The sequence below is a fragment of the Sceloporus undulatus genome, chromosome 4, assembly GCF_019175285.1.
Source record: "Sceloporus undulatus isolate JIND9_A2432 ecotype Alabama chromosome 4, SceUnd_v1.1, whole genome shotgun sequence".
In the NCBI taxonomy this organism is placed as follows: domain Eukaryota; kingdom Metazoa; phylum Chordata; class Lepidosauria; order Squamata; family Phrynosomatidae; genus Sceloporus; species Sceloporus undulatus.
In genome coordinates this window covers 148,387,581-148,405,178 of record NC_056525.1, presented here as the reverse complement: position 1 = coordinate 148,405,178, position 17,598 = coordinate 148,387,581, and the positions used below count along the sequence as shown (strand labels likewise).

The window sequence follows — 17,598 nt, the reverse complement described above, 5'->3', positions numbered from 1 at the left end:
CATCATCATCATCATCATCATCATCATCATCATCATCATCATCATCATCATCATCATCATCTGGCAAGGGATAAGAATCAGGAGCATGCCTTATGTTTCCCTTCTCTCACAGAACAGTAGCTGGAAGATGTGTGGATTCCCCCTAATAACGCTTTATTAACTCCCTGTCTATTTTATATGAGGTGACTAGGATGGTAATGGTGGACTGTTGAATGGTTTCATTCATGACCATACCTTGATTGGCTCTCCTGACAGTATGTAGAGATTGGTGGGAGAGCTGCAGTTTTAGGTCTCTAGGACTAGATACCCTCTATCTAATTTTAAAAAGTTTTCAAGTTACCAGTTCAGACTACATGCAACAGCAATAGATTGCCATTTGGGAGTGGGAAACAAATGGATATCAGAGAGAGAGAAAGAGAGAGAAGGTGGATCCTGCTGCCAAATTTTACTCTATCATTGCTGTAATTGGTAGAATGCAGTCCACAGTTTTAGAGTTCATAGGCTGCATAAGAGTAACTTCGTACAAATTGGCCATTAAAATGATGAACAGTGTTACTGTAGTTTTATATTTCCTCAATATTTAAAAACAACCCAAAATTTTAATTTGAAAAATGTGTCGTAGCTTAGCACTAAGACATTGTTGTAAAGCATGGTGATGTTCTTCATGTGTCATTGACCTCGAATGGACTGTTTACAGCTTGATGGGGCATAACAATGCTTTTCCCTCCCAGCACTGGCCATCCTGTGCAACTGTTGCATCATCCATTTCCATGTTCAGTTTACAGCATGGAGGAGGACAGCTTTCACAAGAGGGTGTGTGTGATGTGTGAAGTATTGTAAGGTAAATTAGCATGATAAAAGACAAACACTTTATACTAAATTATTTCTGCTTGATAGTTCTTAAGTTACTTGAAATATAATAGATGCTAATAATAAAGTCTTCTGTTTGCACGCGTACAGCCTAAAAAGACACAGGACAGAGAGGAAAAGAGGCTTGATTCAGGATTCAGTCTTAAACAGTTTGATTTCTTCCATAATTGTGAGATTGCTGAGTATCTTGATACTATTGCAGAGTAGATCTTCCTGTATTATTCTTGCAGTTTCTCCCTTTTTGTATTTTTCTCCTCAATGATTTCTTAAATCAGCTGATAATAAACAGCTTAAAAATCTGAAAAGGAAAAGCTGTATTCCCCCATAACTGTACAGTTATTAAGTGAACTTTTCTGGACAGTTTCTTTTCCGAACAAGTGTTTCTTTTAATTGGTTCCTCTTCCTCTTAGGTCAAAGTGATACCACCCACCACACACAGACTCCATTCTGGGACTTTAGGCTAATTACATATCTCCTGGCTTCAATGTGTAACCAGCAATTTTTGAATTTCTCTTTTTCTCCCCGTTCCCCCATGCCCAGCCAGGTGAAGAATTTTGAAGAGCTCAATAGCTCATCATTTTAGACTATATTTTCCAGGTCCAATAAAGGAGGAAAGGGGTGCAGCTGGTATGTGTGTGTAGAGGGTTTACAGATGCTACATGTTCTGGTCTGGAGACTGGTGTTGACTGGGGAAGGGAAATATTTTAACTACAGGAGTCACTCCAAGGCAAAGGTCTCTTTCCATGAATCTTCCTTGGATACCCCTCTTTTGCCAGAGATGTGTCTTCCCCACACAGCTTCAAGTTCCCCTCACCAAACATTGTTTCTTCTGTTATCTCTTCTCAGCCTGTCTGATAAAAGAAAGGAGCAGCAGTGTAGTTCCAGCTTGCCAGTCAAATCCCAGCAAAGCCCAGGAAGCTCCCAAATCTGAATGCTCCTTTTTTGTTGTTGCTTCTCCTCTGTCACCATGTGCTGTAACCCCTCGCTCCAGTCAGTCAGTTTGTCCCAAAATGTCACCACTCCAAGCCACAGAAACAATGCCCTTCATCCAAGACTTGCAAAAGCTTCCCAACATTACTAGCACTAGCAAAAGATGTGGCTAAGTAAGTGAGCTGATGTGGGCAGACAAAGAGTGAGAGACACCACCACATGGAGTGATTAGCAAGGCTTTGTGTGGTTTTAAAGGATCCTGAAAAGAACTTGTATCCAACATTCATCCCCACCATGGTCCAAAAGGCTGCTGATTCCTCTTGTCTTTCTTGCATACCAGTATGCTTTCTCTCGCTGGCCCCCTGCTTCTCCTTTTTTACCTGAGTGCCCCCCTGGATCTTTCCACACACTTCCAGTGGGGTACCACCCACTTTGGGAATCACTGATTTATCCTCTGGCACAGGGACTGGCCTGTTTGGTTTTTTGTGGGTTTTTGGGGCTATGTGACCATGTTCTAGAAATTTTTCTTCCTTGAAGATGCCAGCCACAGATGCTGGCGAAACATCAGGAAGAAAAACATTTCTAGAACATGGCCCACATAGCCCGAAAACCCCACAAAAAAACATGGAAGCCTTCGACTTCACACTGGCCTGTTTGCCCAGAGTAAGGTGCTGTAAAGCATTGCTGACATAGTGTGGCTTGCATTACCTTGAAGGATGAGCAACTGAAATGATAATGTAAGTGGGACAATAACTGTTTTCACAGCATTTTTGCTGTTGCTCTTTGTGTCTACTGGTGACTTTGGTTATTCCTCACTAGCTGATGCCTTCTCAATATGTCACTTTTTCTTTATTCTCACTTTCTGCCTTGTCTTGTCTTTCTCTTCAACTACTCTTCTTTCCTCCAAGGCTAATTCTCATTCAACCCTTGTTTCATGAAACAGACATGTAAGGGATTACAAGATGATTTAGCTTCATCATTTTAAGTTATTCAGTTGCATCTGGACTAGGGTAATTATATTCTTTTCCATTGAAATTTGTGGACTTTATGTCATGACGGCCTTTTCACAGTGATTTCAGTGTGACCTAAATACTATTAAGAGTTTGACCTACAGTATCTACTTTTGACATTCCTCTGTGGGCCATAATTGTGGTGCCATGAATTTAGGGTGTGCCTTCTAAAACTTCAGTTGTGTCATGCATAGATAATTTCTGAAGAAGTTATCAAAGCACTTTCTAGATAAACATGCCCATGTCTTTGCTGAGATACTGTGTCATCAATTATATATATATTCTAAGTACCTTAAAAGATAATATTTAAATGTATAAGTTGTACTAATGCACCTTTACTCCATTTTACTTGATACTGCTTAAATGTTCATTACTTTTTAGATGGTAGCTACATGACATTTTAGTTATTAAAATGAGCATAAATTAAATATTCTGAATTTAAACAGATTTTTTTCTGTTTTAAAGAAACAACAATATTTTTTTAAAAATGTAACTTATTCCATTGCTCTGTGCAACAAGTTCCAATATATTTACTTTGTCTACTTGTAGTTTCTCACCTAAAAACTAATGGAAATAACATGCTAATAGCAAAACAAAAATTAGTATTTTCTTGTTTGCACGTGTATTATTGTCATATACATATGACAAGACTTATAAAGATTATTTTGTTTGCAGCAAAAGCCAGCAAGACTATCAGTCTACAGCCTTGTGAGATGTTAAATATTTATTTCATCTAATTTTCTCACAAACACGGTAATCTAGCAGTCATTGTCATTAATTTATTAATTTGTAAAATAGCAACTTCAGCTCCAGAAATCATGTCAAATCATTGTAATATATGCCTGTACACACACACACACACACACACACACACACACACACACAATAGATAGATAGATAGATAGATAGATAGATAGATAGACAGACAGACAGACGGATGTACTATATATCTTTATCTATGAGACTTTACTTGGAATACTGTGTCCAGTTCTGGGCACCAGAATTCAAGAAGGATGTTGGCAAGCTGGAGCATATCCCTAGGAAGTTGACCAAAATAGTGAAAAATCTAGAAGACATGTCCTATGAGGAACAGCTTAGGGAATCTGGTATATTTAGCCTGAGGAAGAGAAGGTTAAAGGGGTGACAAAATAGCCATGTTTAAATATTTGAAAGGGTCAAATATTGATCAGATTGAGATGGCAGTCAAAAAATCAGAAGAAGACTAAGAATGGGGAAGGCAGCTATGAAAGAATTAGACAAGATCCTAAAGAACAAAGATATACAACTGAACACCAAAGTTAGAATTGTATAAGCCATTGTATTCCCTATTACCATGTATGGATGCAAGAACTGGACATTTAAGAAAGAGGATAAAAAGAAAATCAATTCATTTGAGATGTGGTGCTGGAGAATAGTTCTGAGGATACTGTGAACAGCCAAGAAGAAAAACAAATAGGTCCTATAACAGATTGTTCCTGAAATCTCCCTGGAAGCAAAGATGGTTAAACTGAGGCTGTTGTACTTTGGCCACATGATAAGAAGGCATGAATCATGATAATGCTAGGAAAGGTGGAAGAAAGTATAAAGAGAGTAAGGCTGCATGCTGGATGGATGGACTTTATTAAGGAGGTTATGGCTATGAATTTACAGGAACTAAGCAGAGCAGTGAAAGATAGGGAGTCTTGCAGATGTCTTATACACAGGGTTGCCATGAGTCGAGATAAACTCAAAGGTGGTTAACAACAACAACTGATTATTGCATGCTTTTGCGTACTGATGCAGCAATTTTATAATAAATATTTACTGAGGGCAATATTTATGTTTAGTTAATTGGACTGAAAGTTCTATTTTGTTCTTGTGGTTTCCTAAAAAGCTCCAAATGTGACTCATTACCTGGCTTTAGACCAGGCTACGGATGCTATTTTCCATATTCCGTTTAATTCAAGCCACAGATTCTTGGAAAAGTTCCTTGCACTTTAATGACTCTGCTAGATTTGATCAGCATTTGAACTCCCATACAAAACTGCACACTTTATTTATTTATTTATTTAGGCTTCTTGCTGTATATTTTTCCTTTTTAGTTGTTATTCAGATATTAAATGTGTTAAAAACGCTGTAGCAGTTATATCAACTAGAAAAAATTGTCACAGAAGTAATAGTTGAGTATTTTTAAAATATCTGTACTTGCTTTGTGACATGCAAGAATTCAATTGATTTCAAAATCATTTCATTAGTTATCAGTTTCTCTTATTGGAAGCAGAAAGGGGCCTTCTTTGCCTTGGCTCTCCAGTAATAGAGTGCTTTCCCTTCAGAAGCCTGATTGGTACCAGTTCTAGGGTAGTTAGAACATCAAGTCAAAACATGGCTTTTTAATAAATCCTTTGGTACATAATTTATTTTATCTAATTTGCTACTATGCTATGGTTGTCATTATTTTAAATTATTTTGCTCTGGTTTTCAGTTGTTTATGGTTTAATATATTTTTAGTACTTAAAAAGTGTTGTTATGGGAGAAGATGTGGAGAGTTAAATTAAGACATACACCACCATATGGGGCCAAAATCATGGATTTTAATATGACCTGTGGATAAGTCGAGGGTAAAATGTAAATCACTCTACTGTGTCTGGTGGCTTTTTGCAACACATGGATGGAAAAAAGGGAGCTACAGTGGAGCTGCAGCAGAGAAGCGACCTCTGTTCGCCAAGGCAGGAAATTTCCAAAAAGCTCCTGCTGCTGCCACCATTTTTAGTCCCAGGCATTGCACTAGGCCACTGGAGACTGTCCAAGAAGGCAAAATGGGTGACCAGCAGCAGTTTATTAATGAAATCCAATCACCATGCAAACTCCCCCCCGCCCCGCGTACCTCAACAGATCTTTTCAAACTCATGGTCCAGGCAGCGGAAAAGGACATCTGACAACAGTTTGTTAACAAAATCCAGGCACCATACAAACTCCCCCCCTCCACTGCCGCCTGCCTCAACAGATTTTTCCAAACTCATAGTCCAGGCAGGGGAAATGGACATCAAGCAACAATTTGTTAAAGAAATCCAATCACCATGCAAACTCCCCCCTCTCCCTCTCCCGCTTGCCTCAATAGATCTTTCCAAACTAAGTCCAGGCAGGAGAGTGGGGTGTCCTGATGCACTTTTTAAAGGACATTTCTAAGAATGTACTTATATACTGACTTGTATATAAGTCGACCTTGCATTTTGGAGCTATTTTTTAGGCATACATTTTTTACTTATACAGAAGTATATGCAGTAAATTATGATGTAGCAAGATTCTGTAGCACCTCTGAGACTAACTTTTTTCTTTAGTTAGTCTCAAAGGTGCTTACAGGATCTCTCTACATACTGATTCCAAAGACTAACATGGCTATATTGAATTCTATCACTAAATATGATGTAAAGGAAAATTATAAGATGCATTTTAGATGGTACTTGACCCCGAAAAAAATACAAAATGCAAAAATGCATAATATGAATGTTGTCACTGTTCAGAAAAAAAACACTTTCTACTATATGTGGTGAGATTGCAGAAAAACCAAAAAACATTGGAAGCAAATATTGACACTAATCATGAAGATTTTGAACATAAATGTAAAGATTGATCCTAAGGCTCACAGGGAAGTATTACTGTATGGGCCCGTATATATTTCTATTTTTCGACGTATAATTCCAAGACCTTCTTTTCCAATCTTTATTCTTTCTTCTTCTGTCATGACCATGTTTCCAGAAAGTTCCCTTTTTCTTTTTAAAATTCTTTTGCTTTCATTCTTTCCCAGTCTGTAGACTAGCTTATCTAACAACACAAACATATGATGCATTTCCTCCAACCCTAACACTTCTTGTCTTGAGGCAGTAGGCTTCCCTCTTTTATGAAATCTGATTTTAATATCAGAATTATTTGGGAATCTAGTGATTTGGTTGAAATTGCTAGAAAAATCTAGCAAATGAATACATTGATGACGTAGTTGGTACATTATTTCCATGCTCTGTTCCATCCAGTCCTTTTGTGGGACCTGCTTCTTATATTTCCACCATAACAGAGTTGGAATTCTGCCATAGAATCTGTGCTTTCTTACCTGCAATGTAGTTGTCAATTATGTTTCTGTCCTATGCAAGTTAGAGAAGTTATGCATAGAAATGTTGGCTGACCTATTTTTCTTTCTTACTCACTGAACAGTTCACTCCAACTATTTTATCCTGGCATAAATCTTGAATCCAAAGTAGTGGGGGTGGGGTCAGCTATGCTTAGTGTCAGAAAGCAGCAATGCTGGAAAATCTAGGCAAGCATCCAACGTATTCCCTCAGCAGAAGATCAGAAAGTACAAACTAAGCAAGGGAGCAGTGTTTTGGTTCATGACACAGGTGATGCATGGCTCATTCTGTAAATCCTAGTTTTGCTCTGTGAACCTCTGTGCTCTGTCTCTTTGGCATTAAATATATTTTTTAGAAATGGAGCGATTTAGAATTAAAATATGGTTAGCTAATCTTTCTGCATCTCTCTTCCTTTCACTGTCTCTATGTGTATAGATACACAGACATAGAGACACACACAGGCTTTCTGATCACTCCACTTATCTGATTTCCATAGTACTGTGTTTTACAGCATTTTGCTTCTCTGCTAATGGATATGTGCAGAAGCCTGTTCCGCTCCTCTTAGGGTCTTTAGATAATAGTCTTTCAGACAATTATTCACAGAGACTTGTTTTCAGTTATTATCCAGAATACTCAGTCTTTCAGGAATGAGTGAGTGTATTTTGTATGTAACTATGTCACCTTTTTAAAATTTAATTTTAGTAAGTAAACATTTTAAACTTTTATTCCCCCTCCCTTTATTTTGGTATCAGAACCCTCCACCAACTGACCAGCACAGAGAAACTCATAACATTTGACAGTATTGTGAACTACTGGAACCATTACAACTATTTGGGAATGTTATCATTTAGTTCATCTGTAAATAGGCAAAAATTCTTTAAAAAAGTATGTATATAAAAATAATAATGTGAAACTATTAGCACAATAGTATATGCTATTTCTTCCTTGAATATACAGCAGGGTTAGTTAAAAGAGGAAATGATGGAGATAGAAAAATAGTTATAGTTGTAGTTATATCGAAAGAACATAAAAAAGAGGATAAGCACTAGGGAGGGGACATAGCATTAAAACATTATAAGTGGAGAATAAAGCTAATATTTCATACACTTTGTTTATTTTGTTTAAAATTCCATATCCTAATTTATCAGCCAATTTTCAGGGCTATTCAAGGTAACAGTTTTCAAATTATTCATTTCAGTTATGGTATATGTAAATGAAGAATTCTTTTTAAACACATAATCAGAACCCTTTCCACTTTGAAACTTCTTATACACTGCATCTTACAGTCCTATGACATTTACTGATATTACTTGTATTAGTTTAAATTAGTGTTTGTCAGGTACTGTACTGTGAAATTTTGTTGCTTCTAAACTCATTGAAAATCTCATGGGAGAAGTGGATAGATCTACAATTCCTATGGCCTTGTCTAACTTCTGTACTTCCAAACCATCACCTTGTTTCCCATACAACATCTTTCCATGCAGTGCTTTGTCTACATCAGAGGCTTGGAATTCCACTTCTGCTCAGGTGTCCCTTTTAGAAATGCAACTCATACTTGGTGGAGTTATCTTGATGGCAGGCCACTGTGTATCCACCATCAAACCACACAATCTCTAGCAGTAGAGTGTCTTGTCAGGTTAGGATGGAATGAGACGAAAACATTCCTGCTCAAAACTTGACAGCTTTGTAGAATATGTTGAACAATAACATCAAATGCTTTTGACAACTATAATAATATCAACAATGGCAGCCCTTGTGCTTTGTGCTAAGAGTGATCCCCAAAGGTCTGTTTTTCTCAGTATCATTTTTCCTTCTCATATCTAGCAGGCACTTCATTCTAGGCATCCTTGCTGCTAGCTGTTATTTTTAAAGAAAAAACATTATTCACGGATTGCAAAATCTCATCCCAGTTGTACAATATAAACAAATGAGATTTATTCAACAGTTTCAGTCAGTTGTGTTTGCCTATATTATAAACAGTTTAGGATTGATTTTGGAGATGGTTTTGGTCCAATAGAAATACAAGCATTTTAAATAAGGGATAGAGATGAGACATAGAAATAGTTGCTGAGCAAATTAGTTCTAATACCAGCACAGAAATCTCAACAATCTGGTGAAATGGAGAGGAAATGCATTGATTGGATAGACTTGTAAGTCTCATGTGCACAGAGACTTTTTGCAAATGCATTCATAGTAATTTTATTTTTGTTGTTGTTGTTGTTGTTGTTATTATTATTTGCTTTTTAGCCAGACAACTATAAATATGCTTCACTCCTAACTTATGAAAATACTCACAAGTAGGTTTTGGAGTATAAGTCCTAAGAGATATATCTGAATGATGAATGCTAATCTATGTGAGTGTAAGTCACAATAAATTTGTTTCTTTAATGTGCCCTAGAACTGTTGATAGTTCCTCCTAAAAACATGAGTCCACCATGAATTTACAGAAGAATTCACCACCACCCCCGACTTTTCCACATTTTGTTGCATTACAACTTGGAACTGAAATTGATTTAACTGGCTTTATTACTACTTGAAGTATACAATATGCTCAGCACTGTGAAGGTGCAAAAAATTAGTAAACAAAAGCAAAAACAAATGGCCATCAACAATATTTGGGATATTCTGGTTAGCAACACATTCATGAAACAGAAAAGAAGCATCACATGGGTGTAATTAGACCTGTAGGACATCCCTGTGGCCACTATGCTTATTATAGGTGTACTTCCAAGGTGACAGAACCCATTGACCATGTGAATTAAAACATACATAATTTTCACCGTTTCACCAACAGCAGCAGCAATGTCATATAGTGTAAGTGTCAAAAACAACTAGGCCTCATTTCTGTAATATAAGGAACAAAAAATCAAGAATAGACCTTAGATCTGCTGCAATGGACCATAGAACTGCCGCAATTAAAAAAAAAAAAAAGGTGAGCTTTACTGGTGATAGGATTTTGCTGAAAAGGGGAAGAGAGTAGATCAGTGGTGTTCAAACCTTTTACCTTTGGGACCTCCTTTACATTTACATGTGAATGTTGCCTGCCCCCCACTTGATATAGTATATGAAGAAAAATATGTTGTTAATTTAGTTTGCATATTTTTATTTGCACATTTATTTATATTCATAGTTTAACATTTTATAAGGAAATGTTCAAATTAGAACAGGTTTCTTTAAGTAAATTCAATATTTAATTCAATGCATGTGTAAATTTTACAATAAAAAGTTTGGGAAGAGGAGGGATCAGAGACTCTAAATCTTATACTCCCCTTCAACAACTGTCACACACCCCTGTGGGTGCCACCTCGCTGTCAGAGAACAGTAGAGTAGATTTTAAATTTAAAACTTTTGTTTCTTTTGGCTTAAGTGAGAATGTGATGATCTCCTACTCTTATAAAATTTCAGAGTTCAGCTGTTCTGTCCAGATATTTTTCGGCCCATTGAGCATTGTCTTTTTCCCCACACCATCTGTTCAAGAAATATTAAACAAATATCACCTCCTCCACTTCCTCTTGCTCCTCCCTCCACTGCACCACTGCCTTTTCCTCCTCCTCTTCCTTCTCCCCCTCCTATGTCGCCCCCCTCCATTGGCTTGCCATCTGTGAATGCTGGGATCCGCAGATGGCAAGTCCGTGGATATGGAGGGCCTGCTATACTCTTTGGAATACAATCTAGAAATAGCTGTTTGTGGATAAAGTGCTTTATTTTACAGTTCCACAGCTACATGTGTAAATGCCATGATTGGGATAATTTTCTTTAATCAAAATTACATTCTAAATATTGATAATTACATTCCAGTTTTTAGAATGTTTATCTTATTTATTTGTGTCTTTTCATTGTCTCACAGCATGAATAAACATTACCGTAAATAACCATTTTTCTAGTTGTGAAACATCACAGGTATTCATCTTCAGTCTACAAAGAATTTTACGTTTACTGGCAGTGTACATTCTTGCTGCCACTACTAGATTGACCATTCCTCATGATACACTTATTCAGACTTAATCATCTCTATAGAGAAGTGAAATCCAATTAGTTGTACTATCATGAATGCTGATAAGTTTTGAAAAATAGCTTCCATATCATTCTCATAATCCTTAATGCTAGTGCAGTCCCATCAGGTATATATGTCATTGGGTTCAGACACGGTACACAATTGACATGTTCTTAACATTTTCTTATTGCATTGCTTGATCTGTCTTGGGTAAGAAGCCATTTACGCAAAACCTCACAATAGGTCTCATTTAAATTGTTTGAGATAGAGTACCATAGTTCATTCTTGAATATGTTCTTCCACTTTCCTGTGATTTCCCATCATAACAATTAGAGTTCCATGTAATCTTAAGCCTACTAAATTTTTCCTTCTTCCTTTTCATTATGTATCAATAAATTATATACCTTTGACAGAAGACCCTTATTTGATTTGAGATCTATTAACAGTTCTTCAAAACCATTCATATCTTCTATTAATGCTAAACTGCCCTGTAAAATACTGTGCAAAGATTTGAATGTACTGAAAAGGCAAGGATTATTTTAAATCTAGCACAATTGCCTTCTTTTGATGAATTTGTAAATATTACAATACCCTTGTATTTTACCAAGTCAAATAATGGCACATGCAGTCTTTTGGGGTAATTTGCTCCTCTGCACCTCCTGAAGTTTAATTGTCCTTGAGGCTTCTTTTAACCTGAATTTGGACTCTACTAGTTCACCCTGCAGAGCTGGCTTGTGTGATTGCATATGCCTCTATCTCTTACCTTCTCAAATAATAGAAAATCCTGACAGAATAAAAGCAGGTTAGTGAAAAAAACAAAACAAAATTTAGATGCTCTAATTGTGAAATAGTGCAATTTTGCAAATGCACAATTACATTATAACACATTATAATACACACACACACCCCGCGCGCACACCCTGATAGGGAAGATGAACATATCTAATGTCCCTTCCACGATTTTTAAATGCCTTTTTCCAACAACAACAACAAAATACTCAAACAGGCAAAGGATACAGATTGACAGAAAAGCACATATAAGGGATGCATAACAAGCAATTCCATTAGAGTAGTTATCTGTGTGGAATTGTATGTTTATGATTAGGATGAACACATAAGTTCACTGACAAAGTATTTCATGACAGGGTTGGGGTCAAGTAGAAGTGTCCTTCCATAAGTCAGCAGTTCCTGACCAGACCAGCAGTAGTCTGGGCAACTGCAAGGTTGCAGTAACATAGTCAATAAGAGTTGAACAGTCCTCATAAAAGGCATGTAATTTCATATATAAATGTAAGTAACAAAGGTACAGGACAAAAACGGATCGATGGTTTTGTGATACCTGGTTTATGTCCACCATCCAAAAAAATAAATAAAATAAAAATAAAAAAAGCTTTGGGACTTATCCACATATTTCTGCTGTCTTTTTTTTTTTAATGTAAATATACTGGACAATGGGGAACAAAGATGCAGCAGTTTTCCACACGGAGAAGCAATGGAACAACCCACACTATGGTCACAATTCTCCCAATATTGTAACAAAGTGGAATGAGACATTTGCACCCAATATTTAAATTTCCAGTTTATGTAGGAAAATTACCCCAAATACAGTAAGTTATAACCGTCTGTACTAAAGATAAGAGAAATGAGGTGTCTATGTGCCTGCCTTCAAGCCACCTGTCAACTTATGGGAACCCCATGAATTTCATAGGGTTTTCTTAGGTAAGGAATACTCAGAGGTAATTTTGCCAGTTCCTTCCTCTGGAATAATAAAATAAATAAATAATAAAACTTTTATTTATATCCCGCTCTTCTGTAGCAAGACAATCAGACAGGTTCACACTAAAAAGTCCACATACAATATAATACATAAAATTATAATATCCCCCCTTAAAAGAAATTAAATATATTATAATTAAAAGAGTTTTAAAATCAATTTATAATAAACATGACATAGGCAGGATGGTAATAAATACATGGTGTGAGGGGGTAATCAATCTGTGGCCAGGGAATTTATTTGGGAAAGGACTGCAGCATCTGGTATTCATGGGTGGTCTCCTATCAAAGGACTAACTAGGGGTAACCATGTTTAGCTTCCAAGATCAGATGGGATCTGATGCCTTTAAGATATTTAGGCAGATAGAGAAATTATACAGGAATATAATTAGAAGTACATCCAGGGAAATAAGCATTATGAAAGTTGGCAGGTTGCTTATTTGTTAAAACTTACATTAGCCTTCTACCAAACAAAACAATAACAACAACAATGAAAATGGCAGTAATATAAGGTGTTACATAAAATTATAGCTGTTTGGCAAAAAGATAGGAAGCAAAATATCATAAATGTGAAGCTTAACTGGAATTATGACATCTTTGCCTATGTGTAGTATAGCTGTCAAGCCTGGGTAGTTCAGTGGTCAATAGTGACATTCTGTGTGTCAGTGAACAGAGTCTCTTGATGCTGTAACCCACAGTTCACACATTACTGAAGCTCCAACTGTCGAACATTCAAGTCCCTTGGTATTACTGCATCTTCCAGCCTCTTCTGACTGGCTCATGTTTCATTCTTTGGCAATTTGCCCTAATGATATCCCCCAGGAGCTTTCAGGCCTTCTTCTTTTCCATATTTAATCCTGCTAGATTAATCTGAGTGAAGAGCATAGAGTGCTGCAAAAAAAACTGTAACCTATTGTTTTTCTGCTGCTTACATTTAAAAAAGAAGAATATCCTTTTTTCCCACTAGTTATTTATGCCAGAAATTTATAATATAAATCATGAAATAATTCTGAAATGGAAGCAAAGCACTCTGAAATAGCTTAGATTTGCTATTCATATCATTGTTTAAAGAAAAAAAAAATCTTAAAGCACAAGGCATGAGCATCTGTTAGAAGTATTTGAGCTTCCTTGATCACACCCTAGCAGTGCAGTCCAGGTGGCTGGTAACTGGTAACACATCTCCTCCATGTTAATAACATGGCTGGGAATCACAGGAGGCCACCTATTTTCCTTTCTTATAATGTCTTCCCGTGATCCTAAAAGGTACTGCTCCTTTTTTGTTTTACTTGGCTGTCATATCCCCCTGCCAAACGTTGTTGGACAATATCCTGGAAGCTAGCTTGAATCCAATTCTAATGTAAATCAACAGTGTTGGAGGTACCTCAGTATTTCTGCCACTGGCAAAATGTTTGAAACACTGAAACATTGGTTCATCTCACACCAAGCAATTTTCCAGTTTTGAGAGGTATGGAGAAAAGACATTTTAGAATTCTGACCAAATGACTCCTTACCCCTAGAATGAGAAGAGTTATACCGTATTGCTTTTTTGCTTTTCTGATATTGCCAGGATGTATCCTGTGACCAGTGTGCTATAAAATGTTCCTCTTATGTAGAATAGACAGTTATGACATAAACTGAAAGTAAAACAAACTCTGCCCATTTTTGATTCCAACTAGATTAGATTTGTTGAATCAATGGACATGTGATTAGTGAATGCTTACATATTTTAAGTTGATTCAGTGGCACTGTGCCAAGTGGGACCCACAGCTGGATTTATTTGACATTTATTAGTTTTTCATTATTACATATAAGGCAATGTACTATAGTAGATAGGTAGAAGTTGAAAATACAAAACAGGTAATTGGTTGTATACAGACTGTTGTGTCCATGTTACAGTATCTGCTGGAAAAGAAGATCTATGTGAAATACTTCCGATAGTTTTCCTCACTCTCTTCAACAATGGGAAGAAAATTGAAAGAAGCAAATTCGAGTTAATCTCTTGTCATAGTTCAAATGATACTATTAACAATATAAATCGACTTCCTTCTCAGAATTCAGAGCACTGAGTATCATAAGCAAATAATTTTTTTACATTCTGTAAATTGTAAAGTAGTCTGGGCTAACAATTGTTAGAAGAGATTAGCACCTTCCTACAGAAAAGCAAGACCACAGATTTCCCTGGACAACAAGATGTTTAGAGTTTACTAGGAAGTTGTTTTGTAAATGATGCCAGTCCTGCCATCTTAGCTTTTTCATGGAACTTACTCTCACATTACTGTAGTATATTGGGATTAACTCACCCTTGGCACACTACAGTTTTGTTCTGTTCATCTGTGCCACTCTTGTCCTACAGCATATCACTGCTGTCAGTTACCATCCACCAGTATTTCCATTGCAGGTGTCGTTCATGTCTCTAAATCAATAGCAGGGATAGACCTGAATGTGCACCTCTTTTTGCCTTCCAAACTCAAAGTCCGTTCTTCCTTTAAAGTTGGAAAGAAGATTGAATGGACTGTATTTACAGCTTCCATAACTGCCCATTATTAAATTGGATAGTGGCTTTGCACATCTTTCATAATACTTACCTCTTCAATTATCAACTATTTGTGGTGCTTTCATAAATAGTATTGGTTCGTTTCCATTGCTAGCTTTTGATGCAACTGTTCCAGACTCTAATTCATTTGAAAAACTGCTTAGGAGAGGAAGAATGAATAATCAGTGTACCTTCAATACTGTTACATCATTATAATGCATACTGGCTTAGAATTACAAAGTTGTGAAACTAAAGTACCCTGTTTTACTGGACCTTTTCTAAAGTACTTTGTGGAGGAGCATGAAATGTATTCATATGAAGTAGGACCTACCTAGTTATAAGCAGAGGGAATTGTTGCAAATATAGTTTATCTGCATCGTTTATTCAAATGCCAAGTGGATGTCTACAAAGGGTAAAACATTTGCTTTTGAAAATACAAACTCTCAAATCAATATTTGATGAAATTAGAGATACTTTCTGTCTCAGGTATCTAAAAGACCTCCACAGTTTTAAACATTTGTGTTTGTCAAAGTAGCAAGACACAAGCCAGGTGGGTTTTCTTTTCTCCTGCTTCAGTAGCCTTGGCTCAGTGCTAGGGAATTTTGGGAACTGTAGTTTATTGTGGCACCAGAGCTCTCTGACAGAGAAGGCTAAATGTTGCACAAACTACAGTTCCCAGAATTCCCTAGTACTGAGCCAGGGCAGTTAAAGTGCTCTCAAACTGGATTGTTTATAAAGTGTGTTGTGATGCATGGTTAAGCACAGCCAAAACTGAAAACCAGTTGTCACAAAAAATATTGTTGTTGTTGTTCTTGTTGTTGTGTGCCTGCCTTCAAGTCATTTTTGACTTAAGGCGAACCTATCATAGGGTTTTCTTGGTGCATTTCTTCAGAGAGAGTTTGCCATTGTCATCCTCTGAGGCTGAGAGAGTGTGACTTGAACAAGGTCACCCAGTGGGCTTTTATCTTGTAGTGGGGATTTGAACCCTGATCTCCAGAGTCCAACGCTCAAACCACCACACCATGCTGGCTCTGACTAGATAAAAATGAAAAGCTGCTTTATATCTCTCTGTCTGAAGTCACGTGTGGTCTGAAACCATACATCCACAATTTGGGCTGCACGATTTGTCAAACAGAAGAGTGGATGTTTCCCTTTAATAAATGCCAGCATTGATTAAATTCTCAACAAATTCTCATCGAGTCCAAGTACTTCTAAATGCAAAAATTAAAATCCATGTTATAGAAAATTCCACATGTCAAACTTGATGTTTCTTTTAAGTATTTAAATATTGTAGTACAGTGAGTGGGCCATTGGTATCCACTGGGGTTTGGTTCCAGGACCCCCTGAGGATACCGAAATCTGTCAGTGCTCAAGTACCATTAAATACAATGGCATAGTAAAATGGTGTCTGTGGCTAGTCACTAGGCGATGTTGATTTCCGCAACAGCCAATCCTGGTTCAACCTGGCTGTAAAAGAGGGGCTGTTGTGGCAGAAGTGACTATAAAAAGGGAGGAGTGAGTCAGAGTCAAGGGAGAGTGTGTCAGTTTAAGAGTCAGTTCAGAGCTATTCAGATCTGTTCCGCTCTGAGAATTGTCAATTAGGATTCAGACCAGTGTACCTTAGCAGAATTCATATTATGTTAAAGGGGAAGATGATTACTAGTATAAGAGCAGAAGTTTAAAAGATGCAAGAAACAGTTTAGGCTTGAAAGAGTTAATTGAGGGAACTGAATAGGAAATAACTTGTAGCTCTTAAAATACGGTAACTGCTGTAACCATACGATCTTGACACATGCTTGTGAATAAAGTTAGTGTTTGTTTCCAGAAGTGTATTGGCCTGAGTGAATTTATAACAATAACTTCACGACAAAATGCTACCAATGATAAAACACATATAAGAGAAGGATACTGGGGACCCCAACCTTAATTCATTTAAAGGAAAGGATATTAAGGGTAGAAATGGGGCAAGTGTCAAGGACCAAAGGGTCTTTGCATGTTTATGAGGTGAAAAGGCAGCCTCGAAGCATTGATGGGAAGAGTGTCTTGGTCCCAATGTCCTTTATGTAAAATGGCAAAATCCATGTTTGTTTTTTTGGAATATATATGTTTTTAAAATATTTCCAAGCTGTAGACGCTTGAATCCTTGGATAAAAAAATCCATGGCTATGGAGGACTGGCTGTACTACCAAAACAGCGATACAGGTTGAGTCCACTAATCTGAAATGCTTGGGCTCAGAGATGTTTTGTATTTTAGATTTCAGAATAGTTGATTTGCATATACGTACATAATGGGATATCTTGGAGATGAGACCCAAGTCTAAATTCAAAATTCATTTATGTTTCATATATCCCTCATACATATACAACATGGGGGGGGGGTGTCATCCT

At 36.9% G+C, this 17,598-nt stretch overlaps 1 protein-coding gene across 3 annotated transcripts in view; it reads left to right on the top strand.

Annotated features, from left to right (window-relative positions):
• Positions 1–17,598, top strand: part of DENND1B (DENN domain containing 1B) — a 223,955-nt gene that overhangs the window by 134,968 nt on the left and 71,389 nt on the right. The window lies entirely within an intron of this gene.